The sequence below is a fragment of the Triturus cristatus genome, chromosome 1_1, assembly GCF_964204655.1.
Source record: "Triturus cristatus chromosome 1_1, aTriCri1.1, whole genome shotgun sequence".
In the NCBI taxonomy this organism is placed as follows: domain Eukaryota; kingdom Metazoa; phylum Chordata; class Amphibia; order Caudata; family Salamandridae; genus Triturus; species Triturus cristatus.
The window spans coordinates 624,897,369-624,913,554 of NC_140579.1; positions in this window are offsets into that span (position 1 = coordinate 624,897,369).

Below are 16,186 nucleotides of genomic sequence, written 5' to 3' on the forward strand. Positions count from 1 at the left end.
CACACGCCCCAGAACCAACCGGACCAAGTCCAGGTGCCTGGACTCTGGTGTATCTGGCTTACAATCTTATGAAGGCGGGTTATGGCTTTATATACAGACGGTGAATTTTCTGGTATGAAAATGCAACAGCTTGATCCGATGACCCTACAAGCTCCGCCCCTATCGGCCAGGATGACGTCAAGGACAAGACGATTTTGAAGCACAACAATCCGCATAGCAGACTGCTCTTCTGTTAAATTGCCTAAGGCGGAAATAGTCTCATTCACTACTGCTTCAAGGGTTCTTGTTAATCTACGTATCAGCTTACTATTAGTGACTGTACCTATATAGGGAAAGAAACCTTTATTGAAATCTGTGTATTTTTCCCATGCTGTTTCAGTGTAATCGACAATTGGGAGATCTCTCTGCTGTCTATTGTGTACTAAATGGGTATTTCTATGATAATCAGGAGGAGCTAGGAAAACAGGTGGCAGAAGGAATGCTATGTAACAGGTACCATCCCAATCTAAAGGTAGACATATATATGCGGTCTGGCCACATATGAAGTAGGAATGATGGGAAGCTCTAAATGTAGACTTGCCTTGATCACTGAATTGTATTACAGTGGTGCATTTACTATGGCCCATGTGTATGGAACCATTCTTTCTTATACATAATTCCCCTTTTACTCGGAATACTGACATGGCGGGCAAGATTGGTGTAGCTTCAGATTCAACGTTCAGGATCATGAGGTTAAGTGTAAAGTTACCTAATCCATATACTTCATTTTCTAGATCAGTTCCTGTTCTTTTGGGAAGTCCCTCCTTGTTAGGGTAGCAGACTTTAAGCAAAACTAGGTTCAGGTTTCCCCATACCCAGTTGTCTTGATAAACTGCGGAATTTGAATCTAGGGTATTAATCAAACTAAACCATGCTCCACAGGAGCCATTGTGTGTGAACGGATAGGGAAAGAGGGGCAAAACTCCCTTATAGTTCTGATAGGGAGGGAGTCGGCCACATATCCAACAATTTGTGGCATTGCTCGTTTGATGGGAATGATGTAACATACTAATGAAAGTGTTATTGCGCAGCGCAAATCTATAAGACAATTCATGTGGAGGTAATTCACTAAAAGAATGTTCTGCAGTTATATTATAAGCATGCTTAGGAATAGGGTAATACATGTGCAATAGGATGCTGACAATGATGATCAAAAGACTTAGAAAAAACAAAATTAATAATGTTACTGTACAATGACTACGAAATGATTTACAATACGCTTGCTTCTTGAGCAGCATTTGATTATTTCTTTCTCTATTCCGGTCTAGAGGATACATGTCAGAGACAAATTCAACCGATTCACCTTGGAGAGGACTTAAACAATCAAATTTTCTGACTTACTAGACCTCAATTTTAGTTTATATAGTTCTGAGTTTGATTGCTCAACCAAGGGGAGCTTTGAGTCTGTCTGTGAGGGAATACAGGGGTGAGTCTCTATACTGGGTGGTAGTCCATAAAATTTCTTGATATGACTCGAGTGCAACCACCCTTTTCTTCCTTCGATTTTCACGGCTGTCCTTGTGGTGAGTAGAACTAACTTCGGTGACTTCCACCTAGGATCCAGTTGGGTCTTCCGGTCAAAGTTCCTGACCAGCACCAGGTCACCAGGAACTACGTCATGGGGCTTCACCTCAGTATTGTCGGGAAAAGCTGCGGATACCTGTGAACGACAAGATTGTAGTGCAGACATCAAGGAAGCCAGGTAATCTGTCAGCATATTACAGTCAACGTCAGTGATTTTGCGAGGTATAGGCGTCCCCCACATATTTGGTGGTCTACCGAAGATCACCTCATACGGGGATAGCCCTGTTCGAGAATGTGCTACCATTCTCATGTAAAAGAGCGCAACTGGTAAGGCTACTATCCAATCGACTCCTTTTTCTCTACATATTTTGGACAATCTAATTTTCAAAGTTTGATTATGGCGTTCTACGAGACCTGCTGCCTCGGGATGTCGGACACAGTGAAATTTCCATTGATAGCCTAATAGAAGAGAAACGTGTTTCATTAGTTCGGATGAGAACGGCTGGCCGTTATCTGAATAGACAACACGTGGTAAACCGTACCGTGGGAAGAATTCTCGAACTAACTGTTTGGCAGTAGTCGGGGCAGTGTAATCTGAAACCGGGTATGCTTCTGTCCAACGGGAAAGAGCACAGACAACTACGAGAACATATTTGAATCCTCGACATCGTTCCATCTGGATATAATCCATCTGGAGGACTTCAAAAGCATGATCGGGAGTTTGGAATCCACCCTGTTCTACGGGGATGCTTTTACCTGGATTAAACTGACAACATATCATACAGGTACGAACTTTTTGTTTAGCTGCGGCTCGTAAATGTTTGTTGAACCAAATGTGTTGAATGCTGTCTAGCATAGCTTTTTCTCCTAGGTGCGCTGGACTATGTATAGTGTTAATGATGACTTGGACCATTGAGTCGGGAAGAAACCATATAGATTTTTCCTTCGTCATCCATCCTTGATCTGTTTGGATCCCTCCTAATTCAGTCCATTTCTTTATTTCTTCTGGTGTAGCGTGTGTCTGTATATCAATTACATCAAGGGCGGGATCCTTAACTGTCATGCAATGTGTTAGTGTCGGGACTATTGTCTTTGTCGCGTCAATTGTGAGAGTCTGATTCTGAGCAGTCTGTTTAGCTATTTTGTCAGCTAGGTCATTACCCTGAGAAATGATATCGGTAACTTTTGTATGGGCTTTGCATTTCATAATCGATATTTCAGTAGGTAGATGAATCGCGTCTAATAGGGCTTGAATGAGGGGTCCGTGTTGGATGTGGGCACCGTGAGAAGTTAAATAACCTCTCTCTCGCCACAGTACGCCGAAGTCATGGACGACTCCGAAGGCATAACGTGAATCTGTGTATATGTTGACCTTTTTGTTTGTGGCTTGAATACAGGCTTGTGTCAGAGCGATGAGCTCTGCTGCTTGAGCTGACAAAGTGTTAATACAATTTGTTTCAATGACTTCAGTGTCTGTTGTGACTGCGTAAGCGGCCACTAACTCTCCTGTACTTGTTCTCATACATGACCCATCTACATACAATGTCAAGTCTGGATCTGATAAAGGGATGTCTGTCAAGTCTTGTCTGGGTTTCGTTGTGATAGTAATGACTTCGACACAATCATGTGCCAATGGATCTGTTCCGCCTACTGGTAACAGTGTAGCAGGATTTAACGTATTGCAACGTCTGATTTCTATATGTGGCTGAAACAATGTTAATTCGTAACCGGTGAGTCTCGCTATAGTCAAGTGTTGTGTCTGTGTGCGGTTCAAAAGAACCTCTACTGCGTGTGGTACTTGTACTGTCAATTGATGTCCTAACACTATGGCATCGCTTTGTCTGATTGCTAAAGCTGTCGCTGCCACTGATTTTAGGCACGCTGGAAGTGCCTGAGCTACTGGATCTAATGTACTAGAGAAATAAGCACATGGTTTGTGTGATCCTGCTTGTTCCTGAGTGAGTACCGACAAAGCAGTACCTTCGCGTTCTGTAACGAAGAGTGTAAACTGTTTACTGTAACATGGTGTTGCTAGGACAGGTGCTTGGCATAAAGCTTTCTTCAAGCTTTCAAAGGCGTGTGTATGTTCTTGAGTCCAAGGGAGGACAGTCGATGTGGCTGCCTCCTGTGTTGTCAACTGGATGAGTGGTTTTGCTAGAAATGCATATTGAGGGATCCACTGCCTACAGTATGAAGTGAGGCCTATAAAAGCCCGCACCTCCTTTTGTGTCTTGGGTGGTGGCATGTTAGCAATTAACTGGATGCGGTCGGATGTAAGCTGCCTTCCCTCCTTGGACAGCGAGTGCCCAAGGTAAACAACTCGCTGGACACAGAATTGCAGCTTAGAAGGGGACACCTTGTGCCCCTTGTCAGCCAGAAATTTTAAAACCGTCAGTGACGCTTTTTCACATTCAAGTTCGCTTCGGGCGGTGATCAGCAGATCATCGACATATTGAAGCAAGGCAGTGTTAACTGGCATGTGGATACTGTCAAGTTCTCGTTTCAGTGCTTGGCTATAGATGCTGGGGCTTTCTGTAAATCCTTGAGGTGCGCGTGTGAATTTAAAACTTCGTCCATTTAAACTAAAACCGAACAAATATTGACTTTCCGGATCAATTGGGACACTAAAGAAAGCATTCTTGAGATCAATTACAGTGAAGAACATTGCTTCTGAGTCAATAGCTGTGAGTAATGAAGAGATATCTGGGACCACAGGGTATTGTGGCACAATACATTTATTTAATTCGCGCAGATCAATAACTAATCGATATACTGGTGGAGCTTTTGGATCCGTTCTTTTAAGAATCGGAATTATCGGAGAATTACATACATTGGAGTCGGTTTCGACAACCACTCCTTGTGCAATGAGCTCGTCAATGATTTGCAGTAAAGCCACTACAGCATCTGGTGGTAACTTGTATTGTCGCATTCGTGGTAGTACTATTCCTGTTTTCAGTGTAACTCGATATGGTGTAATGTTCATGCAACCAACATCAGTGGGGCCTTGTGCCCATAAATGTGTAGGTAACTTCTGCAGTCGGTGATCCATGTCTCTGGATACGTAGTGACCTTTAAAGTCACGTAAAAATAGTCGTACTCCTTCCGGAGAACAACATATAATAGCTCCTAGAGCTTTCAATGTTTTTATGCCTAACAAGTTTTCTGGACATGATTTAGTAAGCAATAAATCTGTAGTACGTGTCAATGGACCAATCGTAAGTGGAAGAGGTTGTGTCACATCATTAATTATAGGTTTTCCTGAGAATCCAAGGGAAATATTCTGTGAGCCTGAGAGGGGTGCCCCTGGAACTTCACTGCGTCTTATAGTCGTTCTGCTTGCCCCTGTATCAAGTAAAAACTTTCTGTCTTCCCCTAATAGTTCACTATGTACATAAGGTCCCTCTTGGTCTACAGGAACCTCTATAAGGGGTAAGCCAACTTCCCTCTCTAGGCTATCTCATGAGTATCGCTGATAATCGGGATAATCTGCTTGTGCATACTGATACATCTGTTGTGTCGTTGCTTGTGTCGCAGCAATAGGCTGCGCTTGTGGTGGTGCTACGATCTGTTGTGGAGCTGCCTGTTGCGGAGCTAGTTGTTGCGGAGCTAACCTAGGTTGTGCATGCTGAGGTATTTGTTGTTGATTCTGATCCTGTCTAGGTGGACGTGGTCTCTCATGCGTTCTACCTGTAGCAATATTATGTTTCAGGACTGGACAATCGTGTATATAATGACCTGGTTGTTTACAATAGTTGCATGTCCCTTTCGCAGGGCCTGCGGAATCACCCTTTTGATGACTATCGGCTGGAACTGACTGTGCAACAAGCATTTTCATTTTTGTATCTTTCATACGTCTTTGTTCGTGTTCTTGTTCTTCTCTAATTCTATTGTGATGATATTGTAACATCTGCAGCATCTGTGATGGGGTATTACCTTGCCAGGTACTTTCGAATTTCAATACTCTATTCTTAACTTGTAGCAGAGAATTTTCAACTAATTTTGTCACAAACAGATGTGGGTATGACTCACTACTGGCTTTTATGCCACTATTTATACCAAAACATTTTTCAAATCGGGAATAGAAATCACTAGTATCTTCGTCTGGCTTTTGTTTACAGGCTGAGATTGCACCCCAGTCTTCCTTTTTCGTAGTTAATAAACGTGGCAATACCTGTATTAATAATCCTGCTAGTGCTGTAGTCTTTTCCCCAAGCCCTGCTCCTGCAGCTCGAGCCTTTTCTTCGTTTTCCAATGCTGTCCAATCTATCTTTTGGTCTCCCACCTCCCATTCTTTTTCTTTGAGTTTTTCATAAACACCGGCGGGTAATAGGACTTTTAATATTTTCATAATGTCGGGGTAGGTATACTCTCCCATGAGTAACATGTCTTTTATCTCACGGTGGAAACCTGCTGGGTCTTTGTTATGGCTGGGTACTACTTTCTTCATTTCTAATAATTCCAGTTTAGTTATAGGCGTGTACACAAACACACGCGTGAAATTATCGCCGGCACCTCTGATCGGGTGCACTTCGCGTAACGGGTTCTGTCTATCTATGTGATACATTTTTCTTCCCATAATGGGAACTGGAACGTGTTCTGGGCATACGAAATTTAAATATTGGTTTCGGGATTCTAGTATTTCCTTAATCAAATCAGTACCTGACCCTCTCCATATGTTCGTGAGTAGTTCTGTCAATATGTCAGGTAAGGGTCCTGGATCAGAGTGTTGGCTTTTATATAATATAAGGAGGTGTTGAATCATGTATATACTAGCTAAACGCTGTTCATATGGGTCTAGATTCAGAAACGTGTGTGCAAGTACATCATCATTGTATTCGCCGGGACTGTCAGCCCATTGTACTGCTGACCTGGCTAATTCTTGTTCGTCCATGGAATCGAGCACGTGGTACCCCCTTCGATCTCGGAGTAATTTATCAGCGGCTTGGAATAAGTGTTCAGGGGATTTTGTATTTAGCATAGTGTTTGGAAGATGTCTATTATATTCTGGACGTATTGGACGTATTGGGTCGTTAAAACCTCTGGTATTATTATGGGGTCTTCCTTTACTTACATAAGCTATCGTGTCTACTTGCTCTGATTCTTGCTCCTCCTCCTCTCTGTTTAGATCAGCGGCGTCTACCTCTAATCTTTCTTCATGTATTCGTTCTACCTCTTTGCGGATCTTTCGGTACATAGCTACTATACATAACTGTTTATCATGTCTTCCTTCTGATATATTCCGGCCCCAAGTGACAAGTGTTTGCATTTCTTCCGGATTTACCCCAGGCCGGTCTTGATTTCTAATTACACAGTTTATGAGGAAACGTAACAGTTGTCCCTGTACCTCCGCTTTCTGGTACTCCATGGCTCTGCTAATACTTTCAGGACCTCGCCCTGACTGGACAAAGTGATATATATTTTCTAAATGTGTATTCATTCCTGGTAACTTCGTTAAATATATTGCAGCTCGTCTAATACGTAATGATGACAGCAGCATTTCGTCCCGTTTACCGGGCACAGGATCATATCTACAATCTACTAGAAGTTCCTTAAGCATGTCGGGAGTGGCTAGTTTGGGCGTACGTTGGTGTGCTAATTCTCTAAGGGAAAATTTATTTCCTCTGGGTGGCGTAGAAAAAATGTCTGTCGTACCTCCTGTAGCACCGTCTGGGGTGCTGGACGTGAAAGGATTTGTTGAGGGTGAGACAGCAACCGTCGTTGCGGGAAAAGCTGTAGAAACAGATGTGCTTGTCGGAATGTGTGTCGAAGCGTGTTGTTGCGGAGGTACAGACGAATGCTCTTGGCGATGAGCATCATCGGCAAGCAGTCTATGTGGTGCGGTATTAGCATACTCGGGAGCTGCGTCATCTAAATAGCGGGAAAGGAAAACATCTTCTGCGGTTCTGGGATGCCCCTTGGGATGTGCTTTTATCGGAAACAATGGGGTTGGCAAGTCTTTTGGTATTTCCGAAGTAGCCTTAGGTAACCCTTCGGCCAGAAGTGGATACATACCATTCATAAGGGCGTTTCTTTGTCTATCTACTTGTTCTGATTTTACTCGGGTACCTTCCTCAAGTAATAGATTTTCTCGGACTTTATTTGAATTCTCCTTACCCTTATCTTCCTGTCTAAGTGCTTTTTCTGTACGTCTATATGATTCTTTACGCCATAATTCAATGGCATCTTTCTGTGACTGTCTGGCTTTCTTTTTCCATAATTCTTCTTCTACTCTCATGATGCAATCTGCATCCCAGGTCCCCGCTGCGGGCCATCTCTGACTCTCTGGTAATTCTTTGGTGTAGTCCACCCATAAATCAAGAAATAATACGGCATCTAGACCATGTTTATGATACATAAAGTATCCTGGAGTGTCCCTAGGTGGGATGGGAACGGCTTCTTCGAGTACACCTTTTCTAGTTTTGATCTGTCTTAGTTTCGAAAAGAGCGGCATTTTTGACCTTATTACTAGAACACACTTTATACAAGAAAACACAATAATGAACAGTCATTCACACCACAATATATAGAACGTATTTAAAACATTTAACGCTTAACAGTTTTAACGAACAATGATAACTAATAGAAAACTAGTTACTGACATTATACTAACACTAGAGAATACTGAATTATATGCAAGACATACTAGATATACTGCTAAACAGTACAGATACACTGCTAAAACAGTGCAGACCGGATTTGTGTACCCAAACCCGTCTTGACCGGCACAGACTATGTGCACGTAAAATGCCTCCCCGGTAATGGTACTCACCGGGTAGCTCGGAACGGAAGGCCTCGGAACGGAACTGAAACTGGACCGGACTGGACTCGACTCGACTGGACTCGGAACCTCGGAACCTGGCGGGACTCTGTATACCTCGGATCTTGCTCTCTCAGCTAGGCTCTGGTCGGGATACTTCGCACTTCTCACCGCCTCGTCTGGGTGTTGATCGCAGCCTCAGTCGTCCCCGACTTGGCCGGAGGGAGATACAGGAAATCCTGCAGGTACGCGTTTTTGTCCGTTCAGCTGTGGCAGGAGACCGGGCCTGCAACGCACCGCCGGCGCGTGAGATGAGAAAGTGTCCCTGTTCGGGCGCTAATTTATGTGGTAAATATTTCGTTACCGGTACTATTTTTTATGCGGTAAAGTCTATCATGAATAACTCAGTAAATATAAGAGGCAGAATCCGTGGTATTAGAGGTTTAAAATGCTTTATTCCTATACAAAGGAAGACAATTCGAATTGTGGGCCTTCTGTTCCATCACCACGAAAGTTCAGGAAGGAAGGGAGCATATATTATTGACAGATAGGCAGTTTTATAGAAAATACATTACAGTAAAACAGATGCAAGAGGCGTAACAGCTGATAAAAGGTGCATACGTAGCTAATAGAGGGCGTAATTTAATAAACGTCATCATACATGATGTCATAAGTGGGTGGATCCATAAGAGAATCCTGCAATGTCAGCAAAAATAGTTGGCAGAGATGCGCGCGCAGCCGCATGACGTGTGATTGACGTGCAACGAGAGGGTGAAGGGGACTTGACATTTAGCTCTACATGTGGAGACAGAAGTCTGGGGTTATGTCAACCTAATCCCGAATCATATCTAATATCCTATGTTTAAAGAACTGTGTTATCCAAAAAGAGAGGTCTCTTAGGATAGAATCTTATTCTATACTGACTATACTGACTGTTAGTGCGTGTACAAGCGTCTAAGTGTCTACACTAGATGCGAGGGGGTAGGAATATTCCATGGTAACGGGGCTATGAATTACTTGCATGAGGGCAGCGAGGCCTGGCCCTTAGCACGGTAGCTGGAGGAATGTTTACCTAAACTACTAGACAGGAATGCATCGGATGAGGAGCGAAGGAGATAATCTCGAAGGTGAAATACAGTTTTTTGGCAGGCGACAGGCTGGATCAGGCACCGTTAGCCGCGCAGGGAGTAAGACAAAGTTCATGGTCACAGATGCGGGCTCAGACTGGAGCTTTCAGAGGCAGAAGGCAGGAAAAGGCTTGATGACAGAATTCGGGCCTACTCGCCTGAATCTGTAAAATGTGGAAAGTGAACCATATAAAGTCGGTGGCCTTTCATACTTAGGAATGGAATATCTGACCCATTCATGGCGGATCTGAAAGAGGACATGTTGACGGTGGACGCACATATATTTGCGTCTTCAAAAGTGGAATAGGAGGGAATATACATGTACTTATAGCATGCACATGGAGCCGTTGGGGTCTACGATAGGGGACATAACTGATCACAAAATTCATATTTCCTCAACTTCATCCAAAAAGTGTTGGCAGCCATCTTGGGACCAATATACCTGATAGCACCTCATTAAAAGGCATTGCAGTTAATAGAAGGTTTTAAGACTTTAGTTACATTATAAATCATTTGTTGATGGTACCATACTCATTTTAGGAATTGTGGTGTGTTCTAAGATGATTTTACCATGTGAAAAAGCCTTCTGCTGGGATATCATGAATCATGTTTGAGAGAAAACTATTTTCTCATGCTTTTCCCACAGAGGTTTGGAAGGTGATCTACAAGCTAAACTGAGAGCATATTTTCTGTAAATACGCATTATCTTTCTCAGTCATGTGAGAATGAAGTCTGACATTCTCAGTAAAACATGTATATCCAACAAGGACAGAGACTGTCAGTTGATTCCTTTGTGTTCTACTGCAGCTTTCCAGAGTGTTCCAAAGAACAACTAGAGTGCTAACAGTCCTACTTATGACAAACGTATTGCAAACCTGAAGCCATCTTGATTGGAATAAAGTGGTAACTCTTAAGTTCTTGATGGAACCAAAGTAAAAAACTGAAAGTATTTCCTGCTGAGGAGACTGCAGTAAATGAGGAAATTAGGAAACTTCATAACAAATAAGTCTCCCAAGGTGGCCACCAGAGACAAAAGAGCCCAAATGTAGCACAAATATCACCCAGATGTAGCTCAAGTATAGCCCAATGACAAAATGTCCCAGAGTGTTCTTAAGAACAACTAGAGCGCTTACAGTCTTACTTATGACAAAAGTATGGCACACCTGAAGCCATCTTGATTGGAATAAACTGGTAACACTTAAAACATTTAATTAAAAAAGGAACACAATGAGGGGGTTCATTTTGCCATAGAAATTATGGTTGGTGCTGAAGAAAGAAAAATTAGGGCACATTTTGAGTGACTTCTCAAATCCTCTTCTATTTCATTAAACAATTCTGACATGCAGACTGAAACATGCACTTTGAATACCAGCAGCAGACTTCCGTGGTGAGCAGTAGCTTTACTACAGTGATCTAATGAGCAACTAGTGTGCTAACATTCAGAATTTATGGCAAATGTGTGACATATCTGAATACCTACTTGATGGAATCAAAGTAAAAAACTGAAAGTGTTTCCTACTGAGGAGACTGCAGTAAATTAGGAAATTAGGAATCAAATAAATCTCCCAAGATGGCCACCAGAGACAAAAGAGCCCAAATGCAGCACAAATATCACCCAGATGTAGCCCAATGACAGAAGTGTGCAAAACACTTTTTATTTTTTGTGTTTTTGCAGTTTTATATAGTGTAGACTTGTCAGGTATTGGAGTGCTTTACATGAGCATTGGTTACATCACACAAGAACAAATTCATTCTGGTTGTAGACATGGGGAGATTAAGTGATTTGCCAGAATCACAGAATGTCGAGCTGAAGCAGAAACCCCACCCTGGTTCCCCAGTTGCAAAGTCTGCAGCTCTGGAAGTAACACCACATCCTCTCCCCTAAGTGAAACATTTAATCAAGTGGTCAACTGGATAAAAAAACATAAAGATAACAAATAATTTTAAAAAGTGCTTTGTTGCTATTTGAAAACTCAGAAAATATGTCCTCATTTTAGTTTTTTAGAGCACTAACCATAATTTTTTATGCAAATAAGACCCTCATATATATGTAATTTTGAAAGGAAATGCTCTAGGTATTACAGTTTTGATTACATCAAGATGACGTCAGGCGTTCCACACTTTTGTAATAAATATAGAATGTTAGCAATCTAGTTGTTCATTAGGATACTGTTGAGCGGCAGAGGCCAGGGGCACGGACTCTGAAAACTCGAAGGCAGGTAGGAGAGTGCAGAGGCAACAATTTGACCACACTGGGCAGGGAGGAAGGGCAGTGGCAGCACAACAGACTATGGAGGGCAGTGGAAAAGGGGGCAGGGGTAACACACCAACAATACAGGACTGGCAAGAGAGGCTGTGGCAATATAATAGACCATTGTGGGCAGAAGGAAGAGGCAGTGGTAGTACAACCATACATGCCAACAGACCCGATTCAGCCAGGAAACGTCCAACGTTTTTAAGCTCAACTGGGCTTTATTTGATCTGTCTCCTGTCTACAATCTCCTCTTTTTCAATGTAACTCAAAGGGGAAAATCAATACCCAAGCTTTTTTTCAAAATCTCCCCCTTACCAAGTTCAAAATGTTCGCAAGTATGGTACATTGGATCATGGAAGGCAGGAGAAATTGGGGTAGGGACATGGACTCGGAAAACAGAGGACAGGAGGAACATGGAGTGGTGCACCAAACTGACCCTACAGGGCAGGCATCAGGGTTTGTAGCAGCACAATACACCACACAGGGCATGCGGGACGGGAGTGCAGCACAACAATCCATAACAAGCATTGGCATAGCCAATAGGTTTCGCTTTTGGGACCTTCTAAGTATTTAGTTATGCAGCACAATATCCTTGGTGCAACCACATCAACTGTTGCGTGGCTAAACACTTATAATGTCCCAAAGGCGAGACCTATTGGCTATGCCAATGCTTGGTGTGGTTGTGTGTGTGTGGTTGTGTGTGTGTGGTTGTGTGTGTGTGGTTGTGTGTGGGTGTGCGGTTGTGGGGGTGTGTGTGGATGTGTGGTTGTGTGTGTGGGGTTGTGTGTGTGTGGTTGTATGTATGTGGCTGTATGTGTGTGGTTGTGTGTGTGTGGTTGTGTATGTGGTTGTGGTTGTGTGTATGGTTGTGTGTGGTTGTGTGTGTGGTTGGGTGTGGTAGTGTGTGTGTGTGTGTGTGTGTGTGTGGTTGTGTGTGTGTGGAAACAAGAATGGCGGCAGTAAAGAAATTAATAATAGGTAAACTGAGTCAGCAGGAGGGACCATGTGATACAGTGCAAAACAATCTCCCCTAGGGATGGTATTTTTCTATGGGCTGAAAGGAAATTTCTGTATGCCAGCCCCAATGCCCTAGACGCCTTGTTTACAACAGCGGGGACGTCGATCAGGTGTGCCAACGGTAACCCGGGCCATTTGCCCATGTGACGCTTGTCTAGTAATTAGTGCAGCCTGCCAGGTGAGACAATATTGCCGCATGCATTGCACAACCCTCCTCGTCCACCCGCGCATTCACCTCTTACCACGTAAACAGAACAGGAAGTACCGACCCACAACCGGCGCATGCAGCCAGGTTGGATTCGGAGTCAATGTGTGGAATCATTGTTTACTTTTAGAAAACAGCAGCGAGAAAGACCACAAGAACAAAGCACTCAACCTTCCGCACACGTCTATATTTAATGAGCCCCAGTTAAAAAGTGAACCAGTGCACTTTGTTGCAGTCAAAGGGTTGCTTTGCATATTCATGTAAAGCGCTGAAATATACAGATTTCTGGCAACAACAAAAAAGGACAGTGTGGCCACAAAGATGACTCAGTACAAAGAGATAGGTGGAATACTTCAACTAACCTGGCCACAGGTCATTCCCGTGTCGCATTCCAGCCCATCCATTACAAGCAGACACCAGACATAAGCAAATGAATATGAGTCTAGTACCAAAAGGGACTGTCCAGACCGAATTGCTACCCTGTGAACCCTCTCCTCTAAAAGGCAACAAAAGCAACCCCAGACCGGCTTCAATGAATGGTCAGGCTTGAAGCGCAAAGAGGACTGGGTTCTCCCCAAAGGGCTGGGGAGCAAGCATGTTTACTAACCCCAATGTCAACAAGCATCGCGGCACCGGCGCTTTACTTTGAACATTAAAAGTAAAGCGCGGGTGCCGCGATTCTAGCAAAAGTTAAGAAATAGATGTTTTTTTCAATTTCTTTACTTTTGCGAAAGTCATCACGGTTCTAATGACCCGTGAAAGACTGCTGGCGGCAGGCGGACGGCTGCGCACATGCACACACGCGTGAACGCAAGCGCTAGGCCAGCCAGCAGCACTTTGAAATCTCATCTACAAAATGTCTCGCCGAGCAGCGCATGCTGGCTGACTCAGCGAGACCTAAAAAGCCATAGGGAGGGTACAGGACCATGCACATGGACAGAGAACAGAGGGGAAAGAGGCAATGGTAGCTAACTGACCATAATGGACAGACAGGAGAGAAAGCTGCAGCATAACAGACCATAAAGGGCAGGAGGGACGGATCAGGGGCATTACAATGGAACAGACAAGCCAGGAGGGAGGGAATAGGGGTCTACACATGGAAACAGAGGGCTAGGGGCAAGGGAGCAGGGCAGGAGCAGCAAGGTCAGGCAGGATGGGCACTAGAAGCAAGACACCATGGAAAGCAACAGTGAGACTATGATGGCATACACACAGACCATGGAGGGAATGTGGGAGGAGGTTAGGGGCAGCTAGTTGACCACACAGGGAAGGTGGGAGGGGCCGTTGCAGCACAGAAGACCATGAATGGCAAGCGGGAGGGTTAGTAGCAGCACAATGGCTATGATGGGCAAGAAAGAGGGTGTAGGGGCATGCACAAAGGACCATGGAGGATAGAAGGGAGGGTCAGGACCTGGGCACAGACAAGAGAGTTCAGGGGAAGGGGCCTCACAACAGACCACGTGGAGCAGGCAGGAGGAGCAGTTACAGCACAACAGACCAGGGAGGGCAGAAGGGTGTGGCAGTAAAATGGACCATGGAGGACAGGAGGAAGGGCTAGGGGCATGGAATGTGGACAGGCAGGGTGGAGGTGGCAGGGACAGGTTACAGTCATCTGACAATGCTAGGCAGGTGGGAGGGGAGTGGCAGCTCAACAGAACACTCAGAGTAGATAGGAGTGGCAGGTCCATGGAAAATGGTGGCCAAAAAGGATGGAGCAGGGGCATGCACAAAGACATCGGAGGGCAGGGGGAAGGAGAATAGGGGCAGCAAGCTAAGCACAGAGGATAAGCAGGAGGTCAATGATGGGGCATATAATTGGCCAATGGAGGGCAGGAGGAGTGGACTGGTACATCATGCTAAATGGAGGGCAGTGGCAGCACATCAGACCATGCATGGCACGAGGGAGGAGGCTAGTCCATGGATTCAGGCAATAGAGGATAGGGAGGAGGTGGATGGGACAGCAAGCTAACTGTTCAGAGAAGGTGGGTATTAGGAACTTTATTGTTTTTAAAATGTCTGTGCGAACTACTTAAAATATGAACAAGTATGCAGCATAATCTCACTTTTATTCAGGAAGAAGAGGACATTTGTGACTGTGACTACGGGCTCACTTGACAGAAACACCCCCTGACCCTCCACTCCCCGCTGCAAAATGTAATGCCCGTGAAAAGGGTAGGTGAACGCAGTGTTATATAGAACATATTGCTGAGAGCACGATTGAAAATGAAAACTAGATATAGTGTATGGTATAAACTATGCACCAAAAAGTGTGATATAAGATGAGCCGGGCGTGAAATATAATATGCAATACACTGTGCGCAATGACAGATTCATTGGAGAGCACGAGATAGCACAGGCACTAGCGCTTGCTATGCGATATGCACCTTGGAGTGTAATATGCACAGGGCAGTGTTGTGTAACCTAACTAGTCTCTAAAGTTGTAATATAAAATATGTGCTGGGGAGTGTAACGTTGCATATGCACTGTGACAAAGATATGGATCCCAGATTGTAATATGTATGGCATAGTTCTGTACGTTATAACATAGGCATCGAGGAAGGCACGTTAGATGGGGCAATATAACCCGTGCGAAGGCAAGTGTGGCATGACATATTCACGGGGTGGTGTTACAGTGCACATGGGCTAGAGAGTGTCATAGCATACGCACTAGCTGGTGGAATACAACACAGAGGTGTGTGGCACTCGGCGGGCACTGATGGGTGTAACACAGCATTGGGATCAGCCAGGAGCGCGCTGTGACTCTCAAGTGAGGTTTGTCTCCTTTCCAGAGAGTAAAATAAAAAGTATTACACATCCGGTGGTGGATGTGTGTTTTATTAACCGTGAGGGGGGTTTCTTGCATAGTTTTGGTCGAATTTTTGTCGAATCCCCTTTGAATGGCTTGGTGTGCGTGTGTATTAAATGTGCCCGTCAATAGCTACCCATCTTTGTATAAATAAACGACAAGGGTGTCTACTTGGAGAGTACCCACCAGCGGGGGCGCCAGGATTTGGCACGGTAGGACGTCAGAGCTTCACTAGCGGTGTAAATACATTCCACGTGGTTTCATTGTATGCATAGTCGCCTTTTAATGAATATCACACAAATCGTCATGGTGATAGGTACGTACGGTTTGTCCAGCATGTCCCAGGTGTTTCTATAAATATATTAAAAAAATAATAATAAAAAACAAAGGCCAGCCCCGGGGGATGGGGTCCCCAGGGCCATAAGTGGCCTGAGGAGGGGGGCAACACAGCCCCCCT